We start from the raw sequence: 11,347 nt of genomic DNA, 5'->3' as shown, positions 1-11,347 counted from the left end.
AATGACGGCTGCAACCAAAAAATAGCTGGGCATTGTGGCGGGCGCCTATGGTCCCAGCTACTTGGGAGGCAGAGGCAGGTTGCTGTGAGCTGTGACACCACAATACTCCAAGGGCAACATAGTGAGACTGTGTTTCAAAAAAAAAAAAAAAAAAAAAAAAAAAAAAAAAAACCAACAGCTATGGCAGACTGAAATACAGAAAGTAGATAAAAAATGCATGGGTGGCTAAGGTAGAGAACTGCTTAAGCCCAAGAGTTTCAGGTTGCTGTGAGCTGTGAAGCCATGGCACTCTACCCAGGGGGATAGCTTGAGGCTCTGTCTCAAAAAAAAAAAAAAAAAAAACCAACAGCTATGGCAGACTGAAATACAGAAAGTAGATAAAAAATGCATGGGTTTCCATTTAAAGAACATATAGAAGACAAACATGGGCTATACATAACACTAACACATATATATACACATACATATACACACACACATATATATATATAAAAAATCAACACTGTGCTAAACTCTGTAAAACAAAAGATAACTACTTAACAAATTGCAAAGGAGAGTGGCTCGGTGCCTGTGGCTCAAGTGGCTAGGGCGCCAGCCACATACACCAAAGGTAGTAGGTTCGAATCCAGCCCAGCCCGCCAAACAACAATGATGGCTGCAACCAAAAAAAAATGGCTGGGCGTTGTGGCAGGCACCTGTAGTCCCAGTTACCTGGGAGGTGGAGGCACAAGACTCACTTGAGCCCAGGAGTTGGAGGTTGCTGTGAGCTGTGATGCCATACCACTCCTGAGGGGGGGACAGCTTGAGGCTCTGTCTCAGAAAAAAAAAAATTGCAAAGGAGAAAAGGGCAAGGGAATACACAGATTGAGTGACAGCAACCAAATGCAATGTATGAATCCTGTTTAAATCCTGATGTAAAAGAAGCCACTGTAGAACAACCACGAGACAACTAGGAATATCTGACTGGATATTAGATACTAAGAAACTATTACTTAATTTTAGGTCTGATAATGGACGAAGAGTACTTCTTTCAGAAATATAAACTCAAGTGAGATTTTAAAACTACAAAGAAAAGGAAGGGTAAAGCACACCACACTAGGTGACAAGAAGATAGTTATAAACTGTTGGTTACAATCGTCTAGAATCATTTAGTGTGAGGAGTAAGTGGCCCCATACAAACAGCTCTTAGACACCAAGTCTAATGCTCATAATAACTACCATCAGTCATCAACAATAAGTTAAATTGTGTACTATATACACAGCTTAGGACAAACAAATGTCCAAATAATGGAATACGATGCACTGAAGTTCATTTTTTTTATCCCTGATGAGAAGGAAAGATGATAAGATGTTTTAAGTGGAAAAAGACATGGTTGATTTTGTTGCTTAAATATATTTTCTTTACCCACCACACCCCACAAACACACCACCCAACAATAACTTGATCTAAGATAATTAAATATAAAAACAGGATAGTAAGAAATATGATTCTGGCTTGGTGCCTGTGGCTCAAGTGGCTATGGCGCCAGCCACGTACACCAAAGGTGGCAGGTTCAAATCCAGCCCGGGCTGCCAAACAACAATGACGGCTGCAACCAAAAAATAGCTGGACATTGTGGTGGGCACCTGTGGTCCCAGCTACTTGGGAGGCTGAGGCAGGAGACTCGCTTAAGCCCAGGAGTTGGGAGGTTGCTGTGAGTTGTGATGCCACGGCACTCTACCCAGGGAGATAGCTTGAGGCTCCTGTCTCAAAAAAAAAGAAATATGATTCTGAATGACCTCTTACAGACACAAAATACCTTCAAACTAATTTACATTAATGCTCTAGTCCAGCAGTCCCCAACCTTTTTGGAACCAGGGACTGGTTTCATGGAAGGCAATTTTTCCATGGATCAGGGGTTGAGGAATCGTTTTGCTATGAGTCCGCAAGCAACTGATTTATTTTGGTCTCTGTGCAATCGAACCTCTCTGCTAACAATTATCTGTATTTGCAGCCACTCCCCAGGAATGGCATAACCACGTCAGCTCCACTTCAGATCATCAGGCATCAGATTCTCTTAAGGAACATGAAACCTAGATCCCTCCCACATGCAGTTTACGGTAGGGTTGGCACTCCTATGAGGATCTAATGCCCTGCTGATCTGACAGGAGGCAGACCTCTGGGGGTATTGTGAGCAATAGGGAGTGGCTGTAAATACAGATGAAGCGTCACTAGCTGGCTCCCACTCACCTCCTGCTGTGCAGCCCAGTTCCCAACATGCCACAGACCTACCAGTCTGTGGCCAGGGGGTTGGGGACTGCAGCTCTACTCTGTGTCTTTAACACATTTTTTAACTATAAAATAAAATATGCAGTTACAAAATTATTAAAATAGAGAACCATAAAAAAGTTTGCTAACTTAAAATGACATAATTCAAACTTTCACCTGAACCTTATTTAAAAGTATATAAAAATGCTGTTGCTATGGGTTGAATTGTATCCCCTCCAAAAACTCCTGTGTTCAAGTCCTCATCCCCCCAGTCCCTCAGAATGTGACTGCATTTGGAGATAATCTTCAAAGAGGTAACTGGTTAAAATGAAGTCACAGGGTAGGCCCTAAACCAAAATAATTGATATCTCCATATGAGAGTAATTTGCACAGTGGGTCACACCTGTAATCTCTATACTCTGGGAGGCTGAAGCTGGAGGATCGCTTGAGGCCAGGAGTTTGAGACCAGTCTGGGGAACAAAGTGCAACCAATCTTTACCAAAAACTTTGAACTAAAAATTAGCCAAGTGTGGTGTGCGTGTGCCTGCAGCCCTTGCTATACGACAGGCTAAGACAGAAGGACTACTTAAGCCCAGGAGTTGGAGGTTTCAATAAGCTGTGATTATACTATTGCACTCCATTGTGGATGACAGAGCAAGACCCTGTCTCAAAAACAAACAAACAAACAAATAAATAAATAAAGGGAGAAAACAATGAACCCGATGCAGTTGCAAAACTAAAAATAATACTGATGTGAATATATCTGTATCATCCCAATACACATATAGGCATACATATATTTCCTTGTTTTGACTACTGTGAGAACACTCTGAAGGTAATGTGTACAACTAATGCATAGAGCTTGGCTTCTAAATACCATTCTCTATGAAAAAAGTTAGGGCTCCTTGAGCTGGGTGATTCCAGAGCTACAGCAGAGGGAGTATAAAATGAATCTGAATCATTTTATTATGTCAGGAAGCAAGAAAGTACTAAAAGAATGGTGGGAACATATCAAAAGAACACAGAAGCCAGTTTCAATGGGCACCCACTGGCCAAGTATGTTCTATTTGAACATATAGAAAAAACTAAGGCGAGGTGGTGCCTGTGGCTCAAAGGAGTAGGGCGCCGGCCCCATATGCCGAAGGTGGTGGGTTCAGACCCAGCCTTGGCCAAAAACTGCAAAAAAAAAAAAAAAAGAAAGAAAGAAAAAACTAAGGCCAGGTATAATGGCTGTCTATAATCCTAGCACACTGTAAAGTCAAAGCAGGTGGATTGCTTGAGAGCTCAGGAGTTCAAAAGTAGCCTGAGCAAGTGCAAAATTGCTGTCTCTACTAAAAATAGAAAAAACTAGTTGGGCATCAGGGCAGGCCCCTGTAGTCCCAGCTACTTGGGAGGCCAAGGCAAGAGGGTTCGTTGTGCCCAAACATTGAGGTTGCTGGGAGCTGTGACACTATGGCACTCTCTACCCAGGGCAACAGAGTGAGACTCTGTTTCATACAAATAAAAAATAATATAAAATAAAACAAAGTAAGGCTCAGAGCCTGTAGCACAGTGGTTATGGCACCAACCACAATACACCAAGGTTAGCAGGTTCAAACCTGGACTGGGCCAGCTAAACAACAATGACAACTACGACAAAAAAATAGCTGGGCATTGAGGCTGGTGCCTGTTGTCTCAGCTACTTGGTAGGCCAAATAGCTTAAGCCTAAGAGTTGGAGGCTGCTCTGAGCTGTGATGCCATGGCATTCTATAGAGGGCAACAGAGTGAGACTTTGTCTCAATCAATCAATAAAACAAATGAAATAAGAAAAAACAGAAACCCTGAGTCCATATAGATATAAATAAACCAAGAAATTGAAGGTCTGGTGAGGAGAAGAATATTTACAAAATTTCAAAGCATCTCCTACAAAATACTTATTAACTATGAAGAACAAAAAGTAATTTTATGGTGAAGAGGCCTGGCAGACCCCCCCATAGTCAAATGATCAAGGTGGACATCATCAGTAATGGGACAAATCAAAATTGTATGCCACCTGACAGAATGCAATGAGACAAATACAGCTTCATTTCTGTGGCATTCCTACCAAAGATGCATTAACTTGAGTCTAATCAGAATAAAACATCAAATTTAGGGGCATTCTATAATATAATTGGTCTGCAATCTTCCAAAGTGGCAATGTCATGAAGCCCAAAAGACTAAGGAACTGTTTCAGATTGACAGGAACAAAAAAGACATGACAACTAAATTAAACATGTAATTCTGAACTGAATCTTTTACATATAAAAGATATGTTTAAGGCAATTAGTAAAACTAGAATAGGTCTTGGTATTAGTGTTAATGCATCAATATTTATTTCCTAACTTTGTTGGGTGTAGTATGGTTATAGAAGAGAAAGTACTTGTTTGTACTTTCAGTGTTCAGGAAACAAACACTGAAAACTTAGGGTGATATGGCATCAAGTCAGCAACTTAATTTTCAAATCATTATGAGCATAAAAATGACAGACATCCTCACCACTTCCTTTAGGTAAGTGTTTTAAATAGATGTACACAAAGGCCAGGCAACAAAGTAAATGACTGAAACAAGCTGGGTGGAATGCAGGAACTGAAGCCACTACCTGACACACCACTTACTGAGTATACAGACCATTTGAAAGGCAAGTGCAGAGTATCAAAATCATTCCATTTTTCAACAGAAACCAAAGATACAGAGTTTTCTGTGAAATTTCCCAATTTTTAAAACACTCAAAAGGGCCAAACAAAACATCTCTGTCGGCTAAATCTAAACCACAGTTACCTCTAGCCCAGAGACATGCTTCTCAAACTAAGGCCTAGGGATAAAACGAAGCCGCATGATATATACATGGAACATATTTTTGGAGCCACAGTTTTACCCCAAGGGTTTGCCTGGAATTTTCTGGGAGAGGAGACAATTTCATATTTTTAAAATGCTATATTATGGAGTATAATGCAATGTTTTATACTTTAAAAGTTTCATTTGAAAATAATTTCAAGCTCACAGAAAGAACAAGAACAGTACAAAGAACATCCATATAGCTTTTGCCAAATTCATCTACTATTAACATTTTATTCATTCATTTTATTTGCACAATTGCCAAGTACCCTACCTACCTCCCTCCTTTCACATATGTATATACATATATGTGTACATATATAAAACATCTATATTATCTATATTTTTCTGAACCTTTTGAGAGTTAAGTTACAAACATCATGGCCTTTTATTCCTAAAAACTACAGTTTGTATTTCCTAAGAATAAAAACATTCTCTGACATAACTTTAGGATGGTCATCAACTTCAGTGAATTAAACATTAATGCAATACTTTTTTTTTTTTGCAGTTTTTGGCCGGGGCTGGGTTTGATCCTGCCACCTCCAGCATATGAGACCGGTGCCCTACCCTTTTGAGCCACAGGCGCCGCCCATTAATGCAATACTTTAAACTACCATCTACATTTCAGTTTTGCAAAGTGATACAATAATTTATTTTATCCTATTTTTCCCAATACACTCAGTATAAAGTACTGTATTTAGGTGTCATGTCTCCTTTGTCTCCTTTAATCTGTTACATTTCCACAGCCTTTCTTTGTCCTTATAACATTAACATAAATGTATATATAGCTCCTTCACTTTTTAAAAAATAGGATGCTCCCCATTTAGAGTTGAAAGCTTCCTCATGATTAGATTCAGGTTACCCATTCATTGCCAGAAAACAATCTAAATAATGTATCTGTCTAAGGGCAGTACATCCAGAGACACACAATGACCACTGGTGATATGTATTTTGGTCATGAATTCAAGGTTTTGTCTGACTTCACCACTGTATAGTTACTGTTTTTCTTCCTTGCAACTAAGCATTATGTGGGGAAAAATTTAGTATGTGCAGACATCCTGTTCCTCATCAAAATAGCCCCCTACATTTAGTCTATTGATGAGTCCTGTCTGAACCAATCTTTTATTATAATGGTTGCAAAATAATCATATGAATTTTAAAGTTAAATAGACATCAATTTTTTTTTCATACCCAGATCCTTTAGACATAAGTGCTCAGTCTTCTCCAATTTAGGAACACTATAATGCAATGGTTTGAAAGTCAAAATTAGAATAATCAGAGGCAGCTTTGAGGAAAAAAACAAAACATGTATTTGAGCCATGCCTTAAAGACTGGACATACTTTAATTAGCTTAATAAGGAAGTGGAGAGCATGTCAAGAAACAGAAAACTCCAACAAGAAAGCTAAAAGAATATGATAAATACATTTTCAAAGCAAATAATCCTTTTGTAAAGTAAACATAAGCTAATCAATCAATTTTATAAAATCAGATTTTTATATATTGTTTCTGTCTGAACTGCATTGATACTAGATACAGATATCATTTTGCTGCTATTGATATTTAACTTATTCTAATCATACTCAGCTTCTAAAAACTTCATGAAGATTTAACACACAATTCATAATTACTTCTGGTTGCTCATCTGCCCTTTTTCTTTGGAGACAAAGTCTCACTTCGTTGCCCTCAGTAGAGTGCCTTGGCATCACAGCTCACAGCAACCTCCAGCTCTTGGGCTTAGGCAATTTTCTTACCTCAGCCTCCTGACTAGCTGGGACTACAGGCTCCTGCCACAACGTTCGGCTACTTTTTCTTGCAATTTGGCTGGGGCCACATTTAAACCTGCCACCCTTGGCATATGGGGCTGACACCCTACTCCCTGAGCCACAGGTATCACCCTGCTCATCTACCCTTTCATATACCAAAGAACCTCTGTAGTTGACCAGTTCCCTACATTGACCATCTCCTTACATTGACCGAATTTTCATAGACTAAATATACCATGTGTATGGTATAGTAGTACAGTAGGCCTAGTTCCTTATGTTGACCACATCTGTATGTTGACCAGTTTGTTATAGTCCCCTGGCTGATCAACTTACAGAGGTTCTACTGTATATCACCTGGTCTCTCAAAGATAAGATTAGCAACTAAAATTGTATCTTTCATTTAACTGTGACCAACAAAAAGAAAGAAATTTTACACTGCAATCTAAGGCAAATATATAACTGAATTTAAAATTTCAAGCACTGATATTTTATATTCTTTCTTCCTTACTTTTCTCCTCTTTTTTTTTAATGTTGCTTTATTTTTTTTTTTTTTTTTTGAGACACAGACTCACTCTGTTGTCCCAGGCTAGAGTGCCTTGGCATAGGCCTAGCTCATAGCAACCTCAAACTCCTAGGTTCAAGTGAGCCTCATGCCTCAGCCTCCTGAGTAACTGAGACTACAGATGTCCGCCACAATACCCAGCTCATTTTTCTATTTGGAGTTGAGATGAGGTCTTGCTCTTGTTCAGGCTAGTCTCAAACTCCTGAGCTCAAAGGATCCTCGCAGAGTACTAGGATTATAGGTGTGAGCCACCCTGTTCAGCCCTAATGTTGCTCTACCTCTACATTAAAATCTGACTATAAAAACCTTTCATAGGTCATGCACAAGACTTGTACTTCAAAACACTACCCTAGAAGCTAGCAGAGTTCTTTATCAGATTTCCAACAAAGTCTAGAATGTTTCATTAATTTCAAGTGAAATGAGAAACATAGTGAGTTATAACTTTTAAAATCTTAATTCTGAGGTTGTATATTATTTATTTTGAGTCTTCAAATGTCACCTTTTTATAAAATGTTGTATGAAAGTGAAAGTTAAGTTGTCAACTATATACTAATCCCCAAAGGTTTTTTCCTCCGAATTTTACTGGATCATGAAATCTCCACTGTGAGATTTCAAAGACACACAGAGTGCCACCCTTCAACAGGGTGTATAATTTGGCTTAGGAAAATAAGACATAATAATTTTAAGATTTTTAATAATTACTTCTATCATACACTATAAGACATCTGTGATAGACTTAGTGCCTGTAGCTCAGTGGCTAGGGTACCAGCCACATAGACCAAAGCTGGCAGGTTTGAATCCAGCCCAGGCCTGCCAAACAACAATGACAACTACAACAAAAAAATAGCCGGGTGATGTGACGGGCGCCTGCAGTCCCACCTACTTAGGAGGCTGAAGCAAGAGAATCACTTAAACCCAAGAGTCTGAGATTGCTGTGAGCTGTGACACCATAGCACTCTACCCAGGGCGACAGCTTAAGACTCTGTCTCAAAAAAAAAAAAACATCTGTGATAAGTACCCTAAGAATACCTTGGGCTGAGAATGAAAGGAAGTAAATAGGAAGGGTTTTCAAAAAAGACACAATAAGGCTGAGGCTTGGGGACTGCTTGAGCCCACAGAGAATAGCCTAGGCAAATACAGCAAGAGTCTATCTCAATAACAATTAAAAAAAAAAGAAACAATACTGAATTGGAAAATGAAGGGTTCTAAGAATAGTCACACAGCTAAAAAGATGAAAAATGTCAACCAAGTTTAGGGAAGGTAAAAGAGGTCGTTTTGACCAGAACATTTTAGGACAGCAGAAAAGAGATAAAAGAAGGCTTGAGAAGAGGATAAATGATTAATTTAGTCCTTAATGCAATGAAATAATCTGAGAAGGTAAATGGCACAATCAAAGCACAGCTTTAGAAAGATTAATCTGGGGCCTTGTACAAAATACACTAGATAGGTAGAGATTCTTGAGGCTGTGCAATAATCCAGGCATAGAGTAAGTATCTGAACTATCATGGTAGAAAAGAAAAGGGACGAGAAGAGGTGACAAGCATTGTCAAGTCTTAGAAGAGATTTTAACATGGTAGACTAAAATGGCAAAGAATCAAACATGAGATTTCAAGGCTGGGTGATACAGTCAGTGGGAAATAAGGAAAAGATTTAAAAGAGAAGTTCATATTCGAGTATACTACCCTTATGAAGAATCAGTAATGGGGTAGGAAAGGAACATTGGACTCCCATCAGAAAAATCTGAGTTCAAATGAAATAAAATTTTAAAAAAGGTTACAATCCAGGGAAAAAACCGGAATGCAAAACTATTATGCACGATTAAAAAACTAGGCACTAGAGTGGCGCCTGTGGCTCAAGGAGTAGGGTCCCTGCCCCACATACCAGAGGTGGTGGGTTCAAACCCAGCCCTAGCCAAAAACAAAAAACAAAAAAACAAAAACTAGGCACTGGATAAGACTAAAAGTATGTCAATGTGTTAACATGAGTTGTGTACAGATGGGCTAGAGAAAAGATTTATTTTCGTATTCTTCTTTCTTTTTGTACTGTTTTCATCATTTAAAAACAATATCCCCACAAATTAGTCCTACCTCCAAAAAGAAAAACAATTCTCACAAATTAGTCCTCCTCCAAGAAAAACCCTGGATTCAAATAGCACACTCTCTAAACCCGTTTCATCTATAAAAGACTAACAATTTGTCTCCCAAGGTTAATATGCAAATTAGCTGATAAAAGTTCTTTGTAAACTATAAAGCAATATACAAAATTAAGGCACTGTAATAGTGTAAGATAGCTAGCTAGAAAATGAGATCATATGCAGACACAGAAAAATATACTATAGATTTTTTTTTATCCAAAATGTATTTATTGGGACAGTTTCCCATTTATTCAAGCAGGCTACTTTCAGTTCCTTCTGAGGGAACATCCTTCTCTAAGCACTGCTTTTCCCCTTTGGCTGGCAGAGGACAGTACAGCAACCAACACAAAACTATTATTTGTGCATGGCTAAACACCGTGGTGATTTTATAGCATCCCAGGCATATCACATCCATGATGAGGAAGTAGGGCTCTGACCAGGCACCACTCCTTGTGTTTCCTCTTCTCTTCCTCTGGAGAGGGATAAAGGAGATCCTTTGCGAGAGGCACGTTCTTGTGTGGAGGCCATCACCCCTAGAAAGGACTATACTCCAGGTTTGGAAATCTTTTGCACTGAGGTAACAGTTGATGAAGCAGACTATTTCCCTAAACTTGTAAAAAGTTTTAGACTTCTATTTTTAAATCAATATGATTTTCTCAAGTTTCTTATGAATACTGAAGTTTTACATACAGGTTATACAAACGATTCCCACACATAAAATCGTTTTTCCACATGTTATTAAAATTTAAACTAAAGACAGAAAAAGAACTAGCAATATTATTAATACTATCCCCTATAATTTGGACTGCTGAATAGATTATTTCATTGCTTTAAAAGCCAGGCTCTATAAAGATAAATCTAGCAATCTCCCAATGTTCTTTGTCAGCAGTTGCTTGACACATAACAGTATACCACTCCCCCCATCCCATTTCTGGTACTTATGTTTAAAACATCTCTAGATACAGTATCTATTCAAAACTAGGCAGGCAGTAAGTATGCAAAGAACATGTGTGCCCTTCTTCTGGTTATTCCCTAAGAAGAACCAAGATAGTACTGGTCCACATCCCGTGTTAATCCACGTACACACTGAGAAATACTCTAGCTAACTCATGTTACAGATGTTCTACTAACTATTGAAAAGTTACTATTTATAAGGCTCACACCTGTAATCCTAGCACTCTGGAGCCCAAAGTGGGTAGATTGTTTGACCAGCCTGAGCAAGAGTGAGACGTCTCTATTAAATATAGAAAACTTAGCCAGGATGGTGGCACCTGCCTGTAGTCTCAGCTACTCAGGAGGCTGAGGCAAGAGGATTGCTGCTTGAGCCCAGAGTTTGAGGCTGCAGCGAGCTGCGACACCATGGCACACCAGTCTGGGTCAAGAGAGTGAGACTCTGTCTCAAAGAAAACAAAAAAAAGTTACTATAATAGTTAGAACTACTCCAAAAAAGAAGGAAACGTACTATTTATATCATGTTATGTAACATGTTAAGTCTATCTTCAGCCTTTTGAGAGGCAATTGATAAGAAATTAAAAGTTGTTTAACAAAAAAACTCCCTTAATAATACTATTGCATAGGCTCGGCACCTGTGGCTCAAGCGGCGAAGGCGCCTGCCACGTACACCTGAGCTGGAGGGTTCGAATCCAGCCCAGGCCCGCCAAACAACAATGACGGCTGCAACCAAGAGGTAACCGGGCATTGTGGCGGGCGTCTGTAGTCCCAGCTACTTGGGAGGCGGAGGCAGGAGATTTGCTTGAGCCCAGGAGTTGGAGGTTGCTGTGAGCT

At 39.2% G+C, this 11,347-nt stretch overlaps 1 protein-coding gene and 1 pseudogene across 3 annotated transcripts in view; both read right to left on the bottom strand.

The window, feature by feature from the left end:
- EML4 (echinoderm microtubule associated protein like 4) overlaps positions 1-11,347 on the bottom strand; it is a 170,595-nt gene that overhangs the window by 154,205 nt on the left and 5,043 nt on the right. The gene's annotated exons all lie outside the window — the stretch shown is intronic.
- On the bottom strand, positions 9,752-10,086 carry LOC105886780 (annotated as a pseudogene).

This window comes from Otolemur garnettii, unplaced genomic scaffold, assembly GCF_000181295.1.
Source record: "Otolemur garnettii isolate 467f Iridium unplaced genomic scaffold, OtoGar3 scaffold00024, whole genome shotgun sequence".
NCBI lineage: Eukaryota > Metazoa > Chordata > Mammalia > Primates > Galagidae > Otolemur > Otolemur garnettii.
This window is presented reverse-complemented; position numbering and strand designations above follow the sequence as displayed.